The 12,383-nt window shown below is 38.6% G+C and overlaps 1 protein-coding gene across 8 annotated transcripts in view; it reads left to right on the top strand.

The window, feature by feature from the left end:
• Positions 1-12,383, top strand: part of EXOC6B (exocyst complex component 6B) — a 615,219-nt gene that overhangs the window by 18,758 nt on the left and 584,078 nt on the right. The gene's annotated exons all lie outside the window — the stretch shown is intronic.

Below are 12,383 nucleotides of genomic sequence, written 5' to 3'. Positions count from 1 at the left end.
TTTTTGAGTATTTAGATGCTTCTAGTGTTTAGTATGCTAGATAAATGTTCTGTTATATGTTAGATAAATGATAAAGACCATTTGCCAAAAATGATGATTTGGATTAAAATACAGGCTCTTTTGCTGTATTTGTTTTTGATTAAAAAGCTGCGGAGTAGCACAGGCTTTTAATTTGATTGTGCTTTTATGTACTGGAACATGACAAACTCTGTGATGAAAGCACATCTTTTGGCACCATGATGTTGTCTAGTGGGGCACTGACATCTTGTGTGCGCAAGCCAGGTGTCTTTGCTTCTATTGTTCTCAATCTCTGTTTTCGAAACTTGCTTCCTTATGTTTTTCTCTTTGCTAATTGTACTTTTGTTTCTTTCCTCATATTTGTGCTTGCTTTTTTGTTTTTGTACCGCCCTTCTATTTCCTGTAATTTAGAACTTTGAAAACACACGTTATTCAGCGCAACATCTAAGCAGGCAAGAATCGTCACAGTGCAACTAACTTTCATTTACTGGAATAGCTCTAGTGCCAATAAACAATAGAACTCTAAAGGGATTGATATGAAATGTGATCTTATCAAGTAAAATGAACAAATAAAAACAGCAGATACTGAGCTTGACTGAATCTATGTTATGAAACACTTTTAGTATGGAGTTTGATTTTGGGAAGGACATAACATATTAAAACAAAAAAAAAAGGAAAGAAAGAAATAGGGAGCTAGCTAAGCAATTTGTTTTTGATGAGGTAAAAGAATTTCTTGACATGTGAAAGGAAGAAGGGTACAATGAAGGTCTTTTGGCATGAGAGTAGCAAAAGTAAGAGGAAAATGAAATGAGAAGAACTCTTGAAATCTAAAGAAAAATAGGTTATTAGAAGCATTTTATTTATTTATTTATTTATTTTTTAATTTTTTTTTTCAACGTTTATTTATTTTTGGGACAGAGAGAGACAGAGCATGAACGGGCGAGGGGCAGAGAGAGAGGGAGACACAGAATCAGAAACAGGCTCCAGGCTCTGAGCCATCAGCCCAGAACCTGACGCGGGGCTCGAACTCACGGACCGCGAGATCGTGACCTGGCTGAAGTCGGACGCTCAACCGACTGCGCCACCCAGGCGCCCCTTATTTTATTTATTTTTAGTGTTTATTTATATTTGAGAGAGAGAGAGAGAGAGAGACAGAGCCAGAGCGTGAGTGGGGGTGGGTCAGAGAGAGACAGGGAGACACAGAATCCCAAGCAGGCTCCAGGCTGTGAGTGCAGAGCCCAACGTGGGGCTTGAACTGAAGAACTGCAAGATAATGACCTGAGCCAAAGTCAGATGCTTAACTGACTGAGCCACCCAGGTGCCCCTATTAGAAGCATTTTAAATGGTAGATGTGGATGTGACTATATACATATTAGCTTTTTTAAAAATTAAACTTTTTATTTTGAGACAATATAGATTCACATGTAGTCATTAGAAATAATACACAGATCCCTTGTACCTTTACCCAGTTTCCTGCAGTGGTAACATCTGGCAAAATTGTAGTACACTAACTATATCATGACCAAGATGTTGATATTGTGTCTTCAAGGTCAAGTTTTAGAATACTTCCATCACTATAGAGCCCTCATATTGCCTTTTTTACAGACACAACCACTTTCTGTCTCCATCCCCTCTTTAGCCCCGGACAATCACTAATCTGTCCTCCATTTTTATAATTTTGTCATTTCAAGAATGCTATATAAATGAAATCATATAGTATATAACTTTTTGGAACTGGTGCTTCTCACTCGGCATTAATTCCCTGGAGATTCATCCAAGCTGGTGTATCTGTAGTGTGTTCTTTTTTATTGCTGAGGGGTATTCCATAGTATAGCTGTCCAACAGGTTGTTTAGTCATTCACCCAGTGAAGAAGATCTGGGTGGTTTCTAGTTTTTGACTATTAAAAGTAAAGCTGTTACAAACAATTGTGTAAAGGTTTTTGTGTGCACATACGTTTTCATTTCTCTTGGGTATATACCTAGCTCTGGAATTGCTGGAGCATATGGTCACTCTATGTTTAACTTTTTGAAGAACTGTGAAACTTATTTTCCAAAGTGCCTGCACCATTTTACATTCCCACTAGCAGTGTGAGGATTTGAGTGTCTTTAGATCCTTGCTTGCATTTGGTATTGTCACTGCTTTATTTTAGCTATTCTGATAATGTGTATAGTAATATCTCATTGTGCTTTTAATTTGCATTTCCCTAATTGCTAATTATGTTGAACATCTTTTCATATGCCTGTTTGCCATGTGTATATCCACTTTGTTGAACTGCCTCTTCATTTCTTTCGCCCATCTTCGAATTAGGTATTTTTTTTTATTTTTTATTTTTTTTATTATTTACAAAACTTTTAAGCGTTTATTCATTGTTGAGAGACAGAGGGAGACAGAGCGTGAGTGGGGGAGGGGCAGAGAGACAGGGAGACACAGAATCTGAAGCAGGCTCCAGGCTTTGAGCTGTCAGCACAGAGCCTGACCGGGGGCCCGAACTCACAGAAGGCTTGATCATGGCCTGAACCGAAAGTTGGACGTTTAACTGCCTTAGCCACCCAGGCGCCCCTAGGTATTTTTTTTAATGTTGAGTTTTGAGAATTCTTGAGATACTAGTCTTTTGTTGGATATGTGGTTTGCAGGCAGTTTATTCCACTCTGTAGCTTGTCTTATCACCCTCTTAATAGGGTCTTTTGCAGATCAGAAGTTTTTAATTTTGATGAAGTCTAATTTATCAGTTTTTCCTTGTATGGATCATGCTTTTGGTGTCAGTTATAACCACTCTTTGCATAGCCCTAGATCTGTTTGTTTTTTTCCCCTAAAAGTTTAATAGTTTTACTAAAATGTACAGTCTGTGATCCATTTTGAGTTAATTTTTGTAATTTTGTAATTTTTTGTATAAGGAGTGAGATTTACCTCAAAGATTTTTGTTTTTATTTTTGCCTATGGATGTCCAGTTGCTCTAGTACCATGTATTGAAAGGTTAGAACTATTTGTTGAAAAGGCTGTTTTTCCCCTACCAGGCTGCTTTTGCACCTTTGTCAAAAATTTCTCAGGTATATTGGTATGGGTCTTTTTCTAGGTTCTCTTTTTTTGTGTTGATCTTTGTGTCTTTTCAAAGAACCAGATTTTTTTCATTGATTTTTTTTTCTATTTTTCTGTTTTTAATGTTATTGATATCTACCTTTGTTTTTATTATTTCTTTCCTGGTGCTTGTCTTTTTTTTTTTTTTTTTTTTTTTTTAATGTTTATGTGTTTATTTTTGAAAGGGAGAGAACACGAAGGGGAGAGGGACACAGAATCCAAAGCAGGCTCCATGCTGTCAGCACAGAGCCCGATGCGGGGCTTGAACTCACCAACCCTGATGTCATGACTCTAGCTGAAATCAAGAGTCAGATGCTTAATTGACTGAGCCATGCAGGCGCCCATCCTTCCTGCTGCTTGTCTTATATTTATTTTTGCTCTTTAGGTTCTTGAGGCATAGGAGCTGTGAATTTCCCTCTCAGCATTACCTGTGTCCTGTAAATTTTGATATATTGTATTTTAATTTTCATTCAAGTTAGCGTATTTTTCTTTTTTTTTTTAAGTTTATTTTTTGAGAGAGTGGGGGAGGGGCAGAGAAAGAGGGAGAGAGTGAATCCCAGGCAGGCTCTACACTGTCAGCATGTAGCCCGATGTGGGTCTCGAACCCATGAACCCTGAGATCATGACCTGAGATGAAGTTGGACACTAAACCAACTGAGCTACCCAGGTGCCCCAGTTTAGTGTGTTTTTCAATTACTCTTTAGACTTCCTGTTTGACCTATGAATTATTTAAAAGCGTGTTGTTTTCTTTCCAAGGGTTTGAACATTTCTTGTTATCTCATTATTGATTTCTAGGTTGATTCCATTTTGGTTGGAGAACATACTATGTTTGATTTCAGTTCTTTTGAATTTGTTGAGTTTGTTTTATGGCCCACAGTATGGTTTTTCTTGGTATATATTCTGTGTATACTTTAAGAGAATGTACATTCTGCTGCTGTTAGAGTGTTTTACAAATGTTGATTAGATCCCATTGGTTGGTGGTGGTGTTATGTTGTATATCTTTGGTGATCATCTGTTTCTGTCAGTTGTTGAGAGTGATGTTGAAGTCTCTAAGTATAATTGTGGAATTGTCTATTTCTCCTTTGAAATATGTCATTTTTTCCCTCACATATTTAGCAGCTCTGTTGTATGGTACATACACACTTAGGATTGCTATATCTTCTTAGTGGATTGAGCATTTCGTTATATAATGGTCTTCTCTGTCCCTGATAATTTTCTTTGCTATGAAGTCTACTTTATCTAATGATAATTTAGTTAAAATTAATGTTTGTTTTTATTTAAATCAGTCTTTTTAAAGAAAATTTTTTTAAGTTTTTATTTATTTTCAAGACAGAGAGAGAGAGTGCGTGCGTGCATGCTCATGCGCGGCAAGAGGGGGAGGGGCAGGGAGAGAGAGAGAGAGAGAGAGAGAGAGAGCGCGTGAGAGAGAGACACACACACACAGAAACTGAAGCAGGCTCTAGGGTCTGAGCTGTCAGCACAGAGCCTGGCGTGGTGCTTGAATCCACAAACCGTGAGATCATGACCTGAGCCGAAAGCAGATGCTTAACTTGACTGAGCCACCCAGGTGCCCCAATATTTGGACGATATATTATTTTTCATCCTTTAACTTTTAATCTACTTCTATCATTATATTTGAAGTGAATTTCTTATTGATAGTGTATAGTTGTGTTATGTTTTTTAATTCACTCTATCAGTCTCTGTCTGGCACATTTAGAACATTTACATTTTATGTATTACTGATATGGTAAGGCTTTAATGTTTTGTTGTTTTCTGTTTATTCTCTCTTTTGTTTCTGTTTTTCGTGTCTTCCTTTGAGTTACTTGAATATTTTTATAGAATTCCATTTTGATTTATCAGTAGTGTTTTTGAGTGTACCTTTTTGTAGTTTTGTAGTTTTTTTTTGGTGGCTTCTCTAGGTGATGACATTATTGATTTGTAACTTACCACAATTTACTAGTGACATTGTGTTACTAGTTTAAGTGAAGTATAGAAATCTTACCTCCCTTTTATGTCCCTTTGTCTTTCTTTATTTGTACTTCTCTTAAACATTTCCTCTGTAAACATTTAGACCCATCAGTTTTTAAATTTGCTTCAAGCAGGAAACCTAATTTAGAAAAGTTAACAGAAGTAAAGCCTATTGTTTTTACTCATATTTTTGTTTACTGTTTTATATTTTCTTTACTGATGTTCCAAGTTTTTTTTTTTTTTTAAATCATTTCCTTTCTGTTTAGAGCATTTCCTATAGACATTCTTTTGCAGTAGGCCTGCTGGCAACAAATTCTCTTTACATGAGAATGGCTTAGCTTTCCTTCACAAGAGAATGTCTTGATTTCCCCTTTAGAATATCCTGAAGGATATATCTGCTGGGTGTAGGATACTAGTTTGACAGTTCTTTTATTTCAGCAAGTGTTGTGTGTTTTTTCTGGCCTCCATGGTTTCTGATGAGAATGTGCTATCATTTAAGTTGTGTTTCCTCTATAGGAAAGGTATCATTTTTCTATGGTTAATTATAATATTTTTTCTTGGTCTTCAGTTTTCAGGAGTTTAATTATGATGTGTTTAAACTGGCATGGGTTTCTTTGGGTTTATTCTGTTTGGGATTCACTGACCTTCTTGAGTCTGTTGGTTTATGTCCCTTGCCAATTTGGACTGTTCAGTCATTTCTTCAAGTACTTTATTGCCCCACTTTCTTTCTATTCTCCTTCTGGGACTCTGGTGACACAGATGTTAGATCTTTTGTTACAGTCCAACAGCCCCTGAGGTTCTGTTCATTTCTTTCAGTTTTTTTTTTTATGTTTATTTATTTTTGAGACAGAGAGAGATGGAGCATGAATGGGGGAGGGTCAGAGACAGAGGGAGACACAGAATCTGAAGCAGGCTCCAGGCTCTGAGCTGTCAGCACAGAGCCTGACGCGGGGCTTGAACTCACGGATTGTGAGATCATGACCTGAGCCGAAGTCGGACGCTTAACCGACTGAGCCACCCAGGCGCCCCCCAATTTTTTTTTTAACGTTTATTTATTTTTGAGACAGAGAGAGACAGAGCATGAACGGGGGAGAGGCAGAGAGAGAGGGAGACACAGAATCGGAAGCAGGCTCCAGGCTCTGAGCCATCAGCCCAGAGCCTGACGCGGGGCTCGAACTCACGGACCGTGAGATCGTGACCTGAGCTGAAGTTGGACGCCTAACCGACTGAGCCACCCAGGCTCCCCTTCAGGCTCTCATTTAAACCTACTCTTTCATCTGGCTTTCTTTGACACTACCCTGGCATGAGGGTGTGTGGGTTACTGCTTCACTACTGCTAGGTGGGGGTGGATGTCCATGTTTCCCACTTGGCCTCTGTTGACACCTGAGAGGTGCTGCTAATAACTTGCAGATGGGAGTTCTGGCTCCATACATGGTCTGTGCTGACACCATGGTGTGGGAGAGAGGGTTGTAAACATTTGGTGGTGAAGAAAGCCCCAGCTCCTTTCTTGGCCTTCTCTGACACCCTGACTGGAATGTTGAGTGCTTTCTTAATCACCTTGCAAAGGTGCAAGCCTAGACTGCCTCTCTGCCTGTGTTGGTGTGAGTGTGGCCATCGTTCTTTTCTGTGGTGTTTGTCTGGAATAGAACAGTGACTGTGAACATTTTCTGTCTTTGTAGGCTACCCCTTTTGGCTAGAGAGAGCAGGCTTTTGTTGAGACTTTTTTGTTTGTTTGTTTGCACTTGTTTGTGTTTCTGAATTGCTGCTCTCTTTAGTTTGAAGTCTGGGTTATGAGGCCAAAAAGAAAACGTAGGAAATTTACCCTTGTGTTGTTCCTTTGGTCCTGAAGTTCCAAGCCAATCTGCCTTTTTCTTTCCATCTCTCAGATTTTTAAAAAAATGCATTATTTGTTCTTTTCTTTTCTTTTCTTTTCTGTTCTTTTCTGTTCTTTTCTTTCATTTTATTTTAGAGAGAGAGTGTGAGCAGGGGAGAGGGGCAGAGGGAGAGAGAGAGAATCTTAAGTAGACTCCACGTTTAGTGTGGATCAATGTGGAGCTTGATCCCATAACCCTGGGATCATGACCTGAGTCCAAATCAAGAGTTGGAGGCTCAACTGGGTAAACCACCCTGGCACCCCCATCTTTCAAATAAAAAAATTTTTTTTTAATGTTTATTTATTTTTGAGAGAGAGAGAAAGAGAGAGAGAGAGAGAGAGAGAGAGAGCGAGAGCGAGAGAGAGAGAGAGAGAAAGAGTGCAAGCTGGGGAGGGGCAGAGAGAGAGGGAGACAGAGAATCTGAAGCAGGCTCCAGGCTCTGAGCTGTCAGCACAGAGCCTGATGCAGGGCTCTAACTCATGAACTGTGAGATCACCACCTGAGCCGAAGTTGGATGCTTAACTGACTGAGCCACCCAGGCACCCCTTAAATGTTTGTTTTATATATAATGTTTGGAGTTTTTACTTATGCTTAGTAGGAGGAGTAGGAAAAACTACATTTGCTCCATCTTCTAGGAAGTGGAAGTTTCATTATACGTTTATAAATTTTATTTTATTTTTTAATTTTAATTTTAATTTTATTTTTTTTTAATTTTTTTTCAACGTTTATTTATTTTTGGGACAGAGAGAGACAGAGCATGAACGGGGGAGTGGCAGAGAGAGAGGGAGACACAGAATTGGAAACAGGCTCCAGGCTCTGAGCCATCAGCCCAGAGCCTGACGTGGGGCTCGAACTCACGGACCACGAGATCGTGACCTGGCTGAAGTCGGACGCTTAACCGACTGCACCACCCAGGCGCCCCTATTTTTTAATTTTTAAAGTTTATTTATTTATTTTGAGAGAGAAAGAAAATGCCTGAGAATGTGCAGGAGGGGTGGGTGGGGGGGGACAGAGAATCCCAAGTAGGCCTTGCAGTGCCAACACAGAGCCCGATGAGGGGCTTGAACTACAACCTCGAGATCATGATCTGAGCTGAAATCAAGATAGGGACACTTAACCAATGGAGCCACCCATGTGCCCCTTGTCTTTAAATTTTCAAATTACTTTTCTTTTTATAAGTATCGTGTATATTTATTAGTAAAAATAAAGTCAAGCAGTGTAGAAGAGTGAAGATGTAAAGATGACATAAATACACCAGGAAAAAAATCTGTTTCTGGGAAATAACCATCATTAACTTTAGGTGATCATCATTCCAGATCAACATCATTTCACACAAACATACAAACAGGAGGGGGAGTATAAGAAAATAATTTTCATAAAAAGTGGTTATATTATAATGTTATTTCTAATAAAAAGTATTAAATGTAATCTTAATTGAAGAAGAAACTTATGCAGTTACTGAATTTCAGGTAAATGCTTTTTTTTTCATCACAAATGATGTTCATTTTTAAACATCTTTTCAATGTAAGGTAAAAAGGCAGTTTCTGTATTTGTAATGAAAAAACTCACATTCTAGGGGCACATTTCGGCTCAGGTCGTGATCTCGCAGTTTGTGGGATTGAGCCCCGTGTGGGGCTCTGTGCTGACAGTGTGGAGCCCGCTTGGGATTCTCTCTCCCCTTCTCTCTCTGCCCCTCCCCTGCTCGTGCATGCTCTTTCTCTCTCTCTCTCAAATAAATAAATAGACGTTTCATAAAAACCCTCACCTTTGGGGCACCTGGGTGGCTCACCTGGTTAAGCATCTTGATTTTGGCTCAGGTCACGATCCCAGGGTGGTGGGATTGAGGCTCATGTCCAGCTCCACGATGAGCATGAAGCCTTCTTGAGATTCTTTCTCTCCTTCTGCCCCTCTCTCCTGCTTGTGTGTTCTCTCTCTAAAATTAAACAAAACAAAACAATAACACAACTCATGTTCAATTTTAGGCAATATTAATTGATTTCCCACTGTGGAAGCAAAGGAAAATTAGATATAATTCACATAGCATATAATCCACCCACTTGAAGTGTACAATTCTATGGCTTTTAGTATATTCTCAGGCTACATCATTTCTCCAGAGCAAGTTCCTCTGTTACCTTGCCGAGGGTTAAGTATTTGGCTGCTGGAATGAATATCCATTCGTGGGTGCATGTGTAAGGGTTTGACTATTATGTATTTAATCTTCAACTAATCTGTTTGTTTTCAGCGCTTCCGTTATTCTTGGCATTCTGAATCCTAACCTTCTCCGTGGTTATAGCTGGTCCTTGGACTCCCTTTTGGATTTCATTCCTTTGGCAAATACTCTAGGCACTTTTCTGTACTACTCTATTTCATCCTTACTGCTGTTATCAGCTTTCATCTTCCAGAAATTTGTTCCTATTTCTTGTTAGCTGTAGGCTCTTTTATGTTCTTCTTGGAGTAATGCAGTTTATTATGCCTTTTCCTTTTATGGGGTCTCAGGAGGGAGGAAGATAAATGTACATGGTTGTCTCATTACATTGTAATGGAAGTCTGGAAGCCAGACTGCCTTGTTTACACTGTAGGGTGAAGCCAGTATACATGAAATAGTTGATATTCAATAGATTTTTTTTTTTTTAAGTGAAGGAAAAAGTAAAGATTTTTCCGTAGCTACTAACTGCACTGTCCCATCTCCCACGCCCCATTTTTTCAATACGATTCATACAGTGTGAAGTCTTATGTGACTCTAACTTTCTCCTCATTTTCTTCTCACATATTTTTTTCTTGGTCTCTCTCCCCTCCACTTTTTTTTACCCGGCCAGTCATTTCTCACCTGGACTGCTGCAGTTTTCTCTATCCATGACCCTTCTTAGCAGCAGTCTTGTAGACTTATTCATATATGTGTCCCAGTTTGCATTTTTTTCTTTCATATTTTGTAAAAAGTATGTTGATTTACATGATTTGCCTTTAAACTTTATTATTTTCTATTTTATGTGAAATTATTTTATGTCATACTTGTTAATCTGTGACAATCCCTAGCAGATTCATTTAGCATTTCCTTTTGTTAATTAAGTAATCTTTATGTACCAGGTACTTTATTTTTAAACTGTAATGGCTTTTAAATATTTCACAGTTTTTTTGGTTTATTGTAAAAAAAAAAAAAAACAATTTCAAAGTATATGAGTAAAATTCCCTCTCTTCCCTGTTTCAAATTTACCTCTTCAAAGCATTATTAGTAGTTTGATGTGTAATTTTCTAGGCTTTTTTCCTGTGCTGATATAAGCATGTTTATATATGTACTCACATACAGTTTTATGGTTTTCTTTTTAAATGGGTATTACCGTATACATATATATACACATAAATATATATAAACAGTCTTACATATATAATAATATATACAGTCTTCTAGGTTTCTTCTTAAATGGGTATTTCAATATATATTTTGATACACATTTGTTTTTTCCTACTTAACAATATATAAGTAGCCATATCTTTATAAGTGGAAACTTCTAGCTCTACTTCATTCTTTGTAATGACTGCAGAGTATTCTGTTATATGGAATTACATGCTCCTCTGTTGATGGACATTTAGATGGTCTCCTTTTCCCTACCAACACCGTTCTTACAAACAATTCTGTATTCTGATAAATATTTTTTTACATAATGATCGATACTGGTATTTCTGTAGGGTAGATACTTAAATGTGGGATTCCTGAGAATCTTTGTAAATTTAACATTTCGATAAGTAGAGGGCCGCCAGGGTGGTTCAGTCGGTTGAATGTCCTTCTCCTTGTTTAGACTCAGGTCATGATCTCACGGTTTGTGAGTTCGAGCCCAGCGTTGGGCTCTGTGCTGACAGTGTGGAGCTTGCTTGGGATTCTCCGTCTCCCTCTCTCTCTGCCCATACCCTACTCATCCTCTTTTTCTCTTTCTCACAACAAATAAACATCAAAAAACGAAACAAACTTGGGGGGGGGACCAATTAATTCCCATCCCATTCTTTTTTCTCTCCAAGTTAGTTTCCTGTGGAAAATTTAAAGCACGAAAGTTGAGAAAATAGCATACTAAACCCCTATGTTCCCATCTTACAGTCTCTTTTTTTTTTTGAGAGAGAGAGCACAAAAGGGGGAGGAGCAGAGAGAGGTGGGGAGAGAGAGAATCCCAAGCAGGCTCCCCACTGTCAGTGCAGAGCGCAACGTGGGGCTTGAACTCACGAACTGTGAAATCATGACCTGAGCCGAAATCAAGAGTTGGATGCTTAACCAACTGAGCCACCTGGGCGCCCCCCTTCTTACAGTCTTAGCGGTTATCAACACATAACAAATCTTATTTCATCTAATTCTCTTACTGCCTACCCATTTCTCCCCTTGCCTACCTTGGCTAATTTTGAAGTAAGTACTAAATATCATATCATTTCATCCATAAACACTTCAGTATTACCCATATTACTTCTGGAAAATTTTGCTTTGACTTATGGATTTTTCCTTCATACATAGGCTCCCAGGAACTTAGTGAGTGAATCAAGGACTGTCTGTAGTTGGTTTGGAATTATTCATTTTGGCAATAATTAGGTAGTAAGAACAGTTTTCTAAGGTCACACCTAAAACCGTGTAATCAGCACATAGGTTATATAGCTTCTCTTTCCATTCTGTGTGGGGATGGTGGGAGGGAGGGAAAGAGGAGGGGAAGAAGGGCATACATTCAGTGAACCAAAATAGTTATCAAATCCTCAGAGTGTAAGGGTGAAAGAACAACAACAAAAATTCTTGTTTGTCTCACTGAAAATGATCATCTGATTTTTCGGAAGACTGCCTACAGTTCCCAACTGTTATGCCAAATTTAAAGAATAGGCTATAAGTATCAGGAAAGGGCTTTTTTTTCTTTCTTTTTTTTAGGTTATAAAATGTTTACCCAGAGTCTTAAGCTGAATAATGGTCAATAAAAGCCTCATGCAATTGATACTTTTTCTAATGATTTTTTTTTTAATGTTTATTTTTGAGAGAGAGAGAGAGAGAGAGAGTGAGTGAGTGAGGGAGGGGATTAGGAGAGGGAGACACAGAACCTGAAGCAGGCTTCAGACTCTGAGCTGTCAGCACAGAGCCTGATGTGGGGCTTGAACTCAGGAACTGTGAGATCATGACCTGAGCTGAAGTCGGATCCTTAACCGACTGAGTCACCCAGGCGCCCCTCTAATGATTTCTTGTGATCAATGTTAGAATAGCTATGCCTTAAGTTTGCCAGGTCCTTATATAATGCTGACTGGAGAAGCCCAAGACAGCATTTATTGAGGATGCTGGCCTATAATTGTAATGGATTATTTAATAAGGTACTATGTTTTTTATTTATTTATTTATTTTTTTTTTAATTTTTTTTTTTCAACATTTATTTATTTTTGGGACAGAGGGAGACAGAGCATGAACGGGGGAGGGGCAGAGAGAGAGGGAGACACAG

Source organism: Prionailurus bengalensis, chromosome A3 (assembly GCF_016509475.1).
Source record: "Prionailurus bengalensis isolate Pbe53 chromosome A3, Fcat_Pben_1.1_paternal_pri, whole genome shotgun sequence".
Lineage (NCBI taxonomy): Eukaryota > Metazoa > Chordata > Mammalia > Carnivora > Felidae > Prionailurus > Prionailurus bengalensis.
Note: the sequence above shows the minus strand (reverse complement) of the source record. Positions and strands in the feature narration are given on the sequence as shown.